The sequence below is a fragment of the Ammospiza caudacuta genome, chromosome 1, assembly GCF_027887145.1.
Source record: "Ammospiza caudacuta isolate bAmmCau1 chromosome 1, bAmmCau1.pri, whole genome shotgun sequence".
Lineage (NCBI taxonomy): Eukaryota > Metazoa > Chordata > Aves > Passeriformes > Passerellidae > Ammospiza > Ammospiza caudacuta.
The window spans coordinates 120,286,670-120,301,447 of NC_080593.1; the positions used below are offsets into that span (position 1 = coordinate 120,286,670).

The 14,778-nt window shown below is 43.8% G+C and overlaps 1 protein-coding gene across 1 annotated transcript in view; it reads left to right on the forward strand.

Moving 5' to 3' along the window:
• Positions 1-8,675: 8,675 nt before the first annotated feature.
• SGK3 (serum/glucocorticoid regulated kinase family member 3) overlaps positions 8,676-14,778 on the forward strand; it is a 55,442-nt gene continuing 49,339 nt past the window's right edge. The window contains exon 1 of the mRNA XM_058816755.1: positions 8,676-8,890. The gene's annotated coding sequence lies outside the window, so the exon portion shown is untranslated. The remainder of the gene's footprint in view (positions 8,891-14,778) is intronic.

Genomic DNA, 14,778 nt, shown 5'->3' on the forward strand with positions numbered 1-14,778 from the left:
GGAGAAATGTATCATTTAAAATTCTCTTGACAAGCTAGTGAAATAAATAAGATTAGAAATCAGCATATATAATATTTTATTCTCACTTATAATCACAGGATAAAGAAGTACATTTACTGGAAACATTTTTCAGAAAGGATCAGGGCATGCAGTGAATCACAAACTGATTGTGAATCAGCCACGTCATATTGTTGTGAAAAAGCAAAGCCTTTTAAAGGATGCAGTGAATGAGTGTCACAGGGATACTAAAGGATCAACATGGCAACTTGCTGCAAGCACAGTGTGTGTTAGTTCCTCATTTCAAGAAACATGAGAACAAACAGGGAAAGGTCTAAGCTAAATCAACAATAAAATAATCATGATCTAGAAAAAATAAGGTTGAGAGAAAGAATGGATGTTGTCAGGTAAGCAAGCAAGAGCAAGGTAACTGAGGCAGGTGACACACAAACTGTGAGTCAAGATCTCAGTAAAGAATCATGATACAGACATAGAGAAAATCAGAAAAATATGTTAGAGATAATATGGCTTCATGAAAAATAGTCTGCTCTACTCACAACCCTTTCCTAGATTTCTGCTTGTGAATATGATTGATAAATCCACTCCTCTGATGGATAAGCTTTGTTCACCTCCTGTTTACACCAGAAGCAGCCAGCCCCACACTCAAGGTGAAATTTTGGGGAGTGCCCTTGACGAAAACAAACAAAACCATGTTACATTGAAAAGCAGAAAAAAAGCAAAATGATAGTTTGAGAAAGAGACTCAGGGATTACCTTCTGATATGTGGGTTAGCAGAGCTGAAAGATTTAGCTAGTGCTATAGTAACCTACAGAAGAATATTTGACTGAAGCTGTTACCCCTCCAAGAGCATTATTCCCAACTTGGCTCTTAAAAAGCACTTCACTGACTCTCTGTAGTGTGGGAAGAAAGAAATGCATGTGGAACCTCTGATACAGAGGGACACCTAAGCTGTCTGGCAAAGTGGGAAACACCAGCTCCTCAGAAAGGGAATCCCAACAATCCCTCTTCCTTGCTGCACAATACCTGACCCCTCAAAGAAGGCCTTCCACAGGTAAATCTACTACAGTTGCCAGAATAAGACAGAGAAGAAAGTAGAGGATTATGTAACTGCACCCAAAACACTCTCTCTCAAGTCTAGGTGTAGGAAAGACAAATAGATCTTTAGGAACAGATAGGATCTGAAAATTCTCTGAAGTGGAGAACCAATTTTACCACTGGTTTAATATTGATTTAGGTTTATCTAATCCCTACTTTAATTCTTGTGCCTCAGTCACTCCCTAGACTCCAGACTCTTTCCAAACAGACTTTTTGTAAGCAGCCATCTCCTATTGTATGCCAAAGCATTTCTCATAAACTTCCAGCAGTTCCCGCCAACAAATAAGCTACGTCAGATGCAGAAAGCTACTGGTGGTTGGAAATAGGCTCTACTGACAGCAGATCCATGGACTGTTGGTAAGAACACCTGGGACACTTGCTGGGTCCTCCCTGCTGGAGCTCTGCAAAAGTTGATTACAAAATGGATGCTTTTAGACTAGAGTTACAGCACACTGAAGACCCCAGAGTATTGTAGATATCTCTCACTCACTTGCACAGTTCAACTACCCTTTCATTGTATACCCACTAAATTTCACTATGCTTATGCCTGTATGCAAGATTTAAAAAAAAAATAAAAATAAAAAATTAGTTACTTCAGTTTTCCGATTTTGCCCTATGGTAGAGATGTCATCCATTTCCTTAGTCTGGTTGCATTTGAATTGCATTACAGGGCAGAAAAGTTCATAGAACAGAAGACAGTAAAGATAAGGAAGCAGAACAACAAAACCGAAGGAAAACAAATATTTTATTCCATTTTTAAGTTGTACTCTTGCTATCAGCAGAGCTGGAAAGCCTGCCTGTTAATGATGAATAAGCATTAAGTAACACCACTTCTAGCTGACACATATATAAAAGAATTCACATATAGAAACTTTAGTAACCCTTGCATATCACTTGGAGATGGATTACAGCTCCCTTACAGTCTTGTAATCTTGCCCACTCAAAGGGTTTATTCTCTTCTTTTAGAGGTTTTAGACCCTAACTCCTACACACATAGGAACACCTCCATGAATTTGTGGTAGGTTTTGAGATTTTGTATCTGTGAAAGCTACTGACTCATTGTTGCTACTTCCTGATAACTCATGGGAAACACATGAGGCAGGGGGTTTTCATGTTCCCCAAAAGGGCAACCACATCTAGGACAGAAAGGAAAAAGGAGAAGAAACAAAAAAACCATTTCATTAAATGAGTTTGTTTTCTAAGCAGGATATTTTCTTGAACTGAAACTTTGATAAGTTAATTCAATTTCATCTTCTCTGAAATTTACACTGTTATATCACATGACAGTTGTCTCTCCCCTATACCATTAAGATTTAATCCCAATTCCCTTTTATACAACTGTGTTAAGAAGCAAAAGTAGACTTAGGGTCTCTAATTAATCATCAGCTTAATTTTTACATTTTTTGTTGGGTAAGATGATTATATGTCGTCTCATATTTTTGTTGCTGTATTCTTTAGATTTCTATTTGGAGGGATCTTGATATAACAATTATGTTTCACCTTTGCAATACATACCATACTGTCCTTTTTTCTTGTATCTTTTTGTAGAGAAATAGCTTATAATTCTTGTCTGGATATTTAAGAATTGTTATTTAATATATTAAAAATAAATAGTTTCAAATTTAAAAACTATTTTAAATTTTAAAATAATTTTAAATAGCTTTTCACAGACTTGAAAAACATACTGTCTTCCATTATTTTAGCTAATTGTGCTTGCAGAGGTTGACTCTTAGATGCTGTAGCCAACATCACTGATGTTTCATATGATAAACAGTTCACAGCAGCAGGGACCCTGAATGCAAAAAACTTGCTCTGCTCTATATGCAAAAATTTAACAGGATTGTGGTGTGTATGGGATGGGTGTTACAGTGCATCCAGGAACAAAAGCTGAAGGGCAGCTAACCATCTGGTCTAACTTTAAACTTTACAGAGATCACACTAAAGTATGAAATAGCAACATAATATGTCACAACAGTTGAGTATGAGGATATAATTGAGGAATAACAAATTTTGGTTTTGGAAGAAGGGAAAAAAAATAAAGTGTGATTACTACCTACCTAGACAGAAGATATGATACTTAATTGCACATCTCTCACCATTCCAGGGAAAGAACTGCACTTACTCACTTGAAAGATGCCCCTAGTTAGGGTAAAAGCAACAGTGCTTGCATGTCCTGAAATATCACCCACAAACTTGGCAGCATCTTGCACCAATGTTCATCATGTCTCAGGATCAAACAGCAAATGACCATTATTTAAGAACAACTAAGACTAGGAAACATGCCTCTGTTTACACTCATCTGAATATCTGTCCATGAACTCTAATTCTGCAAAAATCCAATCTAGATTTACTCACGACACTGACAAGTACAAACTAAAGTATGAAACTCAAAGCATGCAACAGTGGAGGAAACATAACCAACCTGAAGTGGTGGCTATGAGAAGAGTGACTCTACTCCTCTGTACCTGTTGTGACTTGGGTGTTGATGTGAAAGCCTAATGGCAGTGCTTGGGAGAAGATGATTTTCCTTGAAGGCTCAATGAGAGATCCCCAGATGTGATTTGGTAACTAAGTTCTTAGAACTCAATAAAGCATTTAAGTTTCTTTTTATTTGACATTTGTGTTAAACTTTCATCTTAATTGCTGTTGTCCATGTTTCAAATGTTCAATAAAATGTGTTATACTACCTTATTGCAGGAAAGGCATTTTCAGCACTATACCTTGTAAATCTCTAAGCTAATTAGAAATATGAACTGTTAGCTAGCCTCCTGAAGATGAACTTTATAATTCCTTCAGAAACTTGCTCTGAAAAGATGGGAATTTACATGCCTGAAGATAGGAGCCTGTTCATGAGCATGGATTCAGGGGCAGATGAATCCATGTCACAACAAGCCCTTCTCGTGATACGTAATCATTGATTTATTGCCTGGTTAGTATGTGGTTGTGGGGGATCTCCCCAGCCCAAGCGTGTACTGTCAGGTCTGCTGAACAGAAAGCCAAGGTAAAAGGTCACCTTATTTAGCTCTGCTCTCGACTTCAACACTTTTTAAACTTCTTTTATTCCACTTGTCCTTAGTCAGTCTCTCTTTCTTTCGTGCCTACTTTGGCTCATAGCCCATAGTGCTAGAGAGCTTGCTACAAGTCTACATCAGCTAACAACCATTTGTCTTTGCAATTCCCCTCTGAAGTTCAGCCCGTGCTATTACGTGGCTTCTTCATGTGGGAGGAGGCAGCAGCAGGGTGTATGAAGGCAGAGTTGCTACGGGGAAAGAAGTGCAAAGGGATGAAAGGTGGAGACATGCAAATAGCTGAAGTAAGAAGGAAAATGAAAGAAAGTACAGCAAGAAGGCAGAAGTCCTGGTGACCTCACAAAAGATGTTTCTCCCCTTTGTTTTGCCTCTTGTAGTAAGATGACAATGCATCGTATCCACAACTACACAAAGGGTTTATTTTGACCTCAGTCTGTGCACCAGACTGTTGATATTGACAGGAGCTTTGTTATGCTTTAAAAGCAGAATGTCATCATTGCAATCTGTTTTTCCACTGTTTTCTCTTTCTGTATTGGTGCTGCTCTTAGGTGTGCTATTCAGACATTGACCTGAGTGTAGTTAAACAAATCAACCTGTCTGGAAGGATATGCATAAGAGAAGAAAACAAACAATGGAGCAGACATGAGGAAATGAATGAGGCACCTCTATTAGCTTTGTTTGCTCAGCAGCCGGCCTGAGACTGATCTTTTAAAGATTGTCTAAGTTTAGTGCTTCCTAGTAGAGAGGACATGGCATTAGGGACCTTGAGGGTGTACTTGTGTCCTCACAGTGGAATACCAGAGCAGGAGGAAAAAGCCACTTTTATAGGAAAACTAAGATGGAAGTAAAGGCTGGTTGTAGTAGCAAGTCACTTTTTCCTTTGTTTCCTTTTTTTTAAGGAGGCTTTTACTATATGTGAACTCTGCTTACATTGAAATAGAGATGGTTAATTTTCTCTTTGATATTTGAGTTTTCTGCTGTGTCTCTACAGGAGTGTAATAGCCTGACTAGTGACAGAAAAGTGTCTGGTGGAGAGAAATAAACTTGGAAAGAGCATGAACTTGCAGTTGCTCAGGAACTCCATCACCATGGCTGCATCTGCTCATTGCGGTCTAGACTGGAAACTTTTCCCCAGGCTGTCAGCATGGCAACCCATCACCTGCAAGAGGACCATGTCTTTCCCCAGGTGCCTAGTTTGTGTCAAAGTATGTGAAGCAGGAAAAAATGAATTATATCAGGCCAAAGAATTATTTGTAGTGTTTTTACACACACATGCACACAAAAAGGACTAGAAGAGACTTCCAGCACTTCAGACTCCTCAACTGATATAATATTCTATTTACAGCTGACTTTTTGTGTTCCTCTGTGCCGTTTCTGTGTTCTTTTAAGTGCCAGGAAAACCCTAGAAATAGTTTCTTGTTATTGTTAGTTAACTGAAGTGGATTTCACTCAAGATGGATGGTTTTAAAAATTTTTAATTTCTGGTAAGGAATAAACAATACAAGTGTGCCCGGTTAGAGCTTTGGAAATAGGAATTCTGTAGGCATTTTATTAAGGGTTTAAGAAGCTCAAATATGTTGAGATGATACATCAGGTTGTAAGCTACTTTGGGGTGGAACAGATTTTTCCTTCCTAGGGAGGGGAAAGAACATTTTTTGTTCTTAGTTTTGTCCTGATATGGGAGAAGATCTTTCAGGACTTTTTCCTCATTCAGATTCTTTAGGAGTCAAGGGGAAGGAGAGAATGGTTACATCTATTATTCAGTCCTGTCACTGCTAATTTAATCCAATGCAGAAATAGGGTTTTGATACTGACAGATTAATTCCTGAAAATCTAGGCCTTACAGGAAATGTTTAGTTTTGTTAATCAAACCCCTTCTCCAGAGTAATAATACAGCTAGAATCACTCATCACTTTTTAGCATTACTTCTGCATAACAGGGGTGGGTCTCTTGAATGGATCAAACTGCATAATCTTTTTGTCTGGAGATTTGCCTTTTGGAAGTTGTCCTGAAAATAGTTTTCTGTGTGACTGTATTCTAAATAATTACACATGCAAGATGGATCAAGGACACCCACGTGTGCTTAATATTAAATGTGTGCAAGCCTTGTGAGAAACATAAGGTTGGATGATCACAGAAACACAGAATCATGGAATAATTCAGGTTGGAAGAGACCTCTAGGGGCCATCTAGTCCAAACTGCCTGCAATGAGCAGGGACATGTTCAGCTCAAATAGATTGCTTAAAGCCCCATCCAACTTGAACTTGAATGTTTCTACTGATGGGGAATCTACCACTCACACACAGGCAGCCTGTTCCAGTGTTTCACCACTGCATTGTAAAATTTCTCTTCCTTATATCTAATCTAAACCCAGCCTCTGTCAGTTTAAAGCCATTATCCCCTGTCCTATCACTTCCTGCCCTTGTAAAAAGTACTGTCTACAGCTCCCTTGTAGCTCTCCTTTGGGGACCGGAAGGTGCTATAGGGTAAACAACCTTCCTATAACAACCCCAACTCAGCCTGTCTTCACAGGAGAGGTGCTCCAGCCCTCTGAACATCTTTAAGGACTTCCTTTGTCTGGACAAAGATTTGTTGCAACAGGTCCATGCCTTTCCTGTATTGGGGACCCCAGAGCTGGGTGCAGCACTGCAGGTGGGATCTCATCACAGCAAAGAAGTGGGCAGAATCCCCTCCCTCAATCTGCTGGTCCTGATGCTTTTGATGCAGCCCAGGATACAATCAGCTTTCTGAACCATAAGCACATATTGCTGGGTCATATCCAGCTTTTCATCCACACCAAGTCCTTCTCCACAGGTCTGCTCTCCATCCATTCATCCCCCACTTGTACTGATAGCAGGGACTGCCCCAGCTATAGTGTGTTGCACTTGCTGAACCTCATGAGATTCCCATGGGCCCACTTCTGGAGCATGTCTAGGTCCATCTGGATGGCACCCTGTCCTTCAGGCCTGTCCACAGCACCACTTGGCTGGTGTCATCTGCAAATTTGCTGAGAGTGCACTCAATCCCTTTGTCCATGCCATTGGTGAGGACACTAAAGAGCATGGTCCCAGTATGGATCCCTGAGGGACATCATTTGCCACCAATCTTCACCTGGAGGTTGAACCATTGACCACTACCCTTGGGATGCAATGAATTTTAGGTGCAGTCAGGTGACTGGGCATAATAATGGGTTAAAACAGTATTCCCACTAAAACATGGTAGCAAAATCCCTGGATGAAGAGAGGAAGTTTGCATGAAAACATGACCATCTTGGCAAGAACTGCTGATACCTACCTTTCCTAAAGATGTGGCTTTTAGCTGTACTTTTTCACGTCACTCCTTTGCTTCACTGAAAGCTGGGAAGGAAGGAACTATCCAAACTGTACTGAAGGGACATTGTAATTTAGGGATCATTCTTTCAAGATGTACTATGACAACAGATTAATTATACCAGCCCATCACATTGAGCTCATTCTCTAGGATTCACTTTTGCCAGTACTATAATCTCTACCCTCTTTCCAGCATCTCAGGATGCAAGAGCTGTTGCTGTCCTCAGTAGTCTCTTTCCTTCCTCTTACTACCACTCAAAAAAATTCACTGGTGGCCAGGTTGTGCTTGGAAAAATCTCTCTCATCTCACATCCTCTCACTGTGGCCTTCCTGGAAATTCTCATAATTTTGTGAAGTGTCCAAGCTGGTGCCATCTCCTAAGGTGTGCCATGTAGGGACCTCAGTTGGCCATACCCAGGACCATGAATCTGACAGAAGTGTTTTGAGGCTGGATTGCACAAATTGAGGGTGAGGTGGGTTTTGCTGTGCTGCATCCTGTGGTAACTTGTGGAGAAGAAAGTGTGCCAGGAAGCATAGAAAAGCAGCCAAAAGAGAGATAACAAATGCTGCTTGAGACAAACTGATAACTATTTTTACCACATCCTGCTGTAAGAAATGAGCACAAGGTGATTATTGAGAAAAAAGGCAAAATAATGCCTACAGGACAGAGTGGGAGGATGCTTCTGTGCCCTAGCTGATGTCTCCTGTGTCCCTGATGTCTCCTCCATCCAGCTCGACTGATCTACTTTTGCCGCCCAGGTGGATAAAATATCGGTATCGAAAACCGTCGTTGCTTTCTGTGCCAGGGTGTGAGAGCTCTGCAGCGGAGGGAGCGGCCCGGCGCTGGGCAGGCTCCGTGTACGTCCCGATGGGAACAGTCCCTGCCGCCGGCCTGGCAGCACCGTCGGCTCCCGGAGCCCGCTGGGTGCCGCCTGTGGGGAGGATAGCATCGCCCGGGATTAGCACCCGGTTTAGGGGGAGGATCGCGGTAATCCGTGCCTGGATCGCACATCCCGCGCTAGCCGGCAGCCGCAGGCCCTGCGGTCCCCCGGGCAGCGGCAGCCGCGGGGCCCCGGCCGGGAGCGGGGCCGGCTGCGCGTCCCCGCCTGACCCCGCAGCCGCCGCCGCCGCCCGGGGGGCGCTGCTCGGGGCGGGCCGGCGGCGGGGGCGGCACCGACAGCGACACCGACAGCGGCAGCGGCCCCGCCTGAGCCGGCGGGGAGCGGCGGTGGCCCGTGGCCGCCCCGGGGTGGGCGCAGCCCCGTGAGGGGAGCCCGTCATCCCGCGGCCGCGGCGGGAGGAGCGCAGCTGACGCGGCAGGGAGGAGGAAGCGGCAACTCCAGCGGGCGGACAAGCGGACGGACGGACATCCCCGGCCCGCCCCGACCGGCGGAGGGACGGAGGGTCGGAGGGAGGCAGGTACGCGGGGTGCAGCCGTCCGGGGCTCCGTGCCCCCGCCACGGCCGGGGTAGAGGGAGCCCGTCCGGAGCCGCGGAGGTTCCGCGGCCGCGGGGACACGGGACTCGACTCAGCCGGGGACATGGGACTCAGCCGGGGGCACGGGACTCACTCCGGGACACGGGACTCAGCCGGGGGCACGGGACTCGGCCGGGGACACGGGACTCGCCCGGGGCACGGGACTCGGGGACGTTTCGGTTCCCTTTTGTCGCACCCGAACCACCCACACGGCGCGGCGGTCCCGGGCAGCGCTCGGCGCGGCCCTGGCCGGGTCCGGCGGAGGGGCCGGGGCTGCAGGCGCCCCCGCAGGAAAGCGGCGCTCGGCGTGGGCGGGCGGCTCCGGGATCCGCTCACGGACAGGGGGCAAAGTGCTCGCAGGCGAGTAAACAAACAAACATGCAGAAACTTCTGCTCCCCTCGCCCCCGCCGCTGTAATTTTAGATATTGTATTTGCAAAAAAGTTTTAAAGTCATTTAGTGTTTCATATTCTCTCTCTCTTTTTTTTTTTTTTTTTTTAATTCCCACCCTTCTCCAGCAGTATTACTGGCTCCTGCTAGTACTCTTGCCCTAATGTTTTTACTGCGTGTATATGTAGTTTTAGGCACTACGCTTTATTTTGCATGGCTGGCTCGGTGTGGGAGGGTTTGCTTTCTGAGCTGCAACTACGGACACCACCAAACTCCATTTCAGTTCCGCTTCTTAACTCCATAAGGACAGTAAAGGTGTGCTGGAATCAGACATTTAAGAGGTGAAGAATGGCTGGGCGTGAAAGAGTCCTTTTCCAGAGTCGTTTGCCTCTGTCCCAGCAGGATGGGGAGACCCTGGTTAGCTTTGCTTTGTGCCTTGCAGAGGCAGAGCTGTGAACGCGGTTTGGGTCTGCAGTCCCTCTGTGTGGTGGTCTCTGTGCCAGAGAGGCAAGGGCTGGAATTGTCTCTTTACTCATTTAAACACCTTCAGCATGAGAGAAGGTTGGAGGCAGGGAGAGAATTAAAATAATGCTTCCTCCTCCTGTGCAGTAGTTGCAAAGTATTAGTGCTCCCTGCACAGATGTTTTATGGGAAGGTAAAATTCTGACTCAGACTTGAGGGATTTGAATTAAGGAGAGAAGTGGTCGAGCTTGAAGGAGTATCCAGTAATATTCCCTTGCATGACTTTGTAACCTGCTGGATGTCTGCCTCAGTGCTTTTGTGAGCATTGGTCAGAGCTCCTTGGCATCCCCTTGCTGAGATTTACATGCTGCTGCAGAGCTTTTCTTTTTAAATCTGAATTCCGTCAGGCTCTTTCCCTTAATTTTTGAGATTGTATGAAGAGCAGAAGAGCTTTCAACGATGCACTAGTTGGCAGCAAAAACCAGTTAGTGATCTCTGTATTTCTCTCCAGTAAGTGCTGCAGCCTCTTTATTATGAGCTCTAAGCTTTGAAATAGCATTGACATTTATACTGGACACTCAAAATAGATCTTGACAGCCCTCGCATTTAATTTCTTTCATGTTAATCTAATAAATTCAGTATCTATTGTAATCTTCAAAGAGGATTAAACATTTCCTGAGGGAAAGTTATGTGGACTGGTGAATACATGGGCTGCATCCAGAGTGCTGCAAGATGTGTAATTCATTGGTTGTGTTATTCTGAGGGCATCTTCATCCTGATAATCAACAACCCATAGGAGTTGTTGCTTTTTATGATCAGTGTGTGCATTCTCATTCTCCAGGGACAAGTATCTTTCTAAGAAGCCTGACAAATGATGTTCAAGTCTCATTGAACAGAAAACTTCAGAAGACTTATGGGGGTACAGTAGTTGGATGGTTCCATGTCCACTCTGCTTATAAAATAATGTATTGCAGGGAGCTAATAGTTCAAGTTTTAAGATATGAGCACTTTAAAACCACTACTCTGTTAATTTTTTGACTTGTTTAAAGTCAATCCACAAGTAGGTGGATAATTTGACTGTAATGGCATGTGTTTAAAATAGTGATGGGTGGTTTTTAATATGCAGAGTTGCTTCAGCCTAGCTAGCTGGAGTAGCTGCAAGCCTCCAAAGCTGACTTGACCCAGCAACAAAATATTTCAGTAGGGTATGCTGAGGGCCAAAAATAAAGTATATTAAATAAAATGACCCAGGTATTAGCAAATGAAACTAGATGCAAAGCATCTCTTGTATCTCTTGGGATCTAGGGTTTATGATGGAAATCATCTGTCAGTCTCAAATGCCATGCATGCTAATTGCAGGTTCATGTTAATCATCACTGTATAAGAGGGTATGTCAAATCCTATTTTCTTTCCTATCCATACAGGATAAGCTGCTAATAAGCTGTGATCCTTCAGCCACATCCACACATCAGTTCTCTCCTGGGTTGTCCTCCCTATATCCCAGATCATTCTCCAGATGGTTTCAGTTTTATAATTTGCATGCAAGTAACTAGGGCTTTTTTGTCCCGTGGCTACAAGCCATTTCATACACAAATACCCTGCATTTCTGCATGGAAGTAGAGCTCAGATTACACATATTTGCAGTTCCAAATTATGTTTTTGTTTTGGTTGTCTAAGTTGTCATTAAGAAGAATGTTATTTTGAAGGAATGTGCACTTCCCAAAAGGAAAGTCAGTGGTGGTTGGTTTTGTGACTTCATTTTTGGACATCCCTAAGTCATTGAAGAGTTATTCTGCTATAATATTTTTTTTCTGTAGACCAAGGAACTAGAAACTACTGTAAATAATGTATGTACTTATATAGACTGAGCCATAGTAAAGCAATATGTTGTTTTTATTTAAAGTTAGCTCTTTGAGTGTTTGTATTGAAGGATTCATTTTGTTCTAGTTTAAGTAGTATCCATATGGTAAAATGTCCTACAAAGTAAACACACTTTCCAAAGTAGAAGTGCAGGGCTTCCACGTGCTGTAAGAACATTGTAAAATATGTTAATCAGGTTCCTGCTTGCATTCCTAATTCTCAAACAGAATCTATTCCCCCAAAGTCTTCCAAACCACCTAGCACTGTGTCTGCCTGACTCTGAAAGTATCTCAAACATATTGGATCTCCCTCTTTGAGCAGAAAGTTCTTAAGCACCTTATCTAGAGCTGCTGTAGTTGAGCATCAAAGCCCTGAGGAGATGAAGAAAGTAGGGCACTGGCAGGCAATTGTAAACACGCACTGACGGATCGGCCGTGTCTCCAAATGCAGCTGTGTGTTTCCTCTTGGGAGCACTGCCCAAGGAGGAGCCAGAGCTCAGCCTTCCCTGGGAGCTGCTGCTGCTGCTGGGATTTGTCTGAGCAGCAGGCTGTGTTCTGGTAGGTGAAACCTGGCCTCCTGTGCCTGAGGGCTTCAAACCCACGTCTTCTGTCACCTCTGCAGCTGTTGGAGAGGCTGCAGGAGGCGAGCAGAAGGGCACACTTGGCTCCTTGTGTTGCCAGCTGCTGGAAGAGGCAGCAGGTTGCCCAAGGCTGGCACAAGGGAGCAGCAGAACTGTGACTCTGTCACAGCAGTGTGTGTCCTGCTGGGAGGAGGGCTGGGATCTGGTGGTTGCTCTCTGGTGATGATTATCAGAGGTGAGCATTTCCATGACATCCGCTGTGTTTGAAGAGAGGATTACCACTTGACTAATTTCTCTAGGAGAGAACTGGGCCCAGGAGAACAGAGATCTCAGAGAGCTCAGAGATCTGGAGTGGGTGGTGACAGCTGATTGTAATCCCAGTTTAGAAGTTCAAACCTGCAAGCTGAAGTAGGGAAAGTGTCCAGTGTTCCTTCCAGAAAGCCCCATTTCCAGTGCAGGAGTCCCCATCCTGGCGCACCACTGTCAGAAATGTCTCCCTGCCAGTTTTATATTATGCAGGTTTTTAGATGGTGTTTTTCATGTTCTCTGCCACAGATTTGTGTATTGGTGTCCTGACCTGTAACTCCATTCCCTTGCCCAGTTCTGTGTTAGGATTCTTTCTCCCTGCTCTTTAGCAAAGGAAGAAGTAGGGTTGTATCTTCATGTGATCTTTTCACTCCAGTTTCTCAGACACCCTGTGAGCATCACCTGAGCAGGAGAGGGAACTGCCTTATTCCTTCATATTTGAAATGCTTTGCTTTGCAATTACAGTTTTTCTGTGGATTAGGGCAGGAAAGCACCTGGGGGTTGAGGGAGTGTGGGTAAGCAAGATTGATGTCTAAATTTATTTCCCAGCTCCTTCATTCAAAGAGATGTCACATCTTACTTCTTGGCAGTCTTGTTTGAAACAGTGAGGGCAACTGGCAAGCTGCTAGTGCTGTGTCTTGCCAAACACTATTGCAAAATACTGCCAGTGCAGAAGTTGCACAGCTTTACAGACTGTTATGTTCCTCTGGGAGTAAACCAAAGGCGTACCAGCTTCTGATCCTTTGCCTCTGAAGAGAAGCAGGACCAACATGTTTCCATTGCCTCGTGAGGCACCATCATGCTGCTTTGTTGCTGCTGTCTCTTCCAGCCCAGGATTCGTTTTCTTTCAATGGTACTTCTCCATCTCCTGCTCACTGTTGTGAAATAACCAAGGAAACAGAACTATTGAAAACATCTTCACTATATTGTTAGTTGCAAAGTATTTTGGGACAGACGTTGGACCAAGGAAAGCTCTGCCTCACATCCTGGACTCAGTGTTGCAAATGCAGCAGGTGCCCCACGGAGTTATACCCCCATGTGGGTGTTTTTTGAAGAGCCATGCAACTGAAGTAAATCCCAACTATTTATCAGTATAATAGAGGATACACAATCTGATATTTGAATATATGCAAACTGTGTGCCAATTATTGAAACCTTGTAACTTTGCTGTTAAAACAAGGCATGAGTTGGAAACACAGATCTATTTTTCAGTAACTATCTTGATAGCTATTTTAGAGCTTTGCATAATTAATCTGTCCTCAAATTGGTATTTTAGTGAGAAAATGGGCACCTGTGAAGATATTGTCCCATGGTATTGTACATAATATTGCATTACAGTGATAGTTCTGGATTCAGCTAGGAAGATAAGCTGGAGGGGTAAGTGCTGCTCATGGCTAAACATCTTAAATCATGCTGCTGTTCTGGTTAGAAGGAGCCTTGGCAGGTGTTGAGTTAACTCCTCACCCTGAGTGTTCAGACAGGGCTGCTCAGGGCTGTGTTTGCCTGGGTTTTGAAAGCCTCCAAAGACAGAGGCTCCACAGCCCCCCTGGACACCCTGTCCTAGTGGTCAGTTATCCTTGGGATTTTCCTCTCATGCAATGCACCAGCAAGTCTGGCTTCTTCTCCAAGACATTGGGAGGCTGCTGTTAGGTGCCCCTCAAGCCTCTTCTCAAGGTTCACAAAACAAATCCACTTACCTCCAACTCACCTAGAGAATGTGCTGCAGCCCATGACTGGTTGTGTTTTGGCCTCTTCCATACCCCGTGTAGTTCCTGCTTAGGTGAAGGAATGTTGGATGCATTGGGATGTAAGTGTACCTGGCATGACTCTGAACTACTGTGTGTTTATATTATAATAGTTTAGGTTTAGATTTTTGTTTGTTTGTTTGTAGATTCCTAGTGTTAGGTATTTATGAACTGGGATCACTATCAAACCCTAAAATATGTTTTATACTAAATTTAGTAAATAAGTAAGGACTGAGCATTCAGAAAATGAATGCTTTTAGTCAACCACGGTAGAATTTCCAGTTTATGGTATGTGTTTTCCTTTAATGCTGGAAAGAGCATAGAGGAGGGACAGGAGGTAATTAAAGAAGAAAATAACTCCTGTACTCCCTTTGGATGGGACTTAATCATACTTTGCAAAAGAAAGATGCATTAGGTCTACAAGTTTGGAATGCTGCCAAAAACTACAAAACAGAGAAAACTTAGGACAATTCAGAAGTAAAAACTACC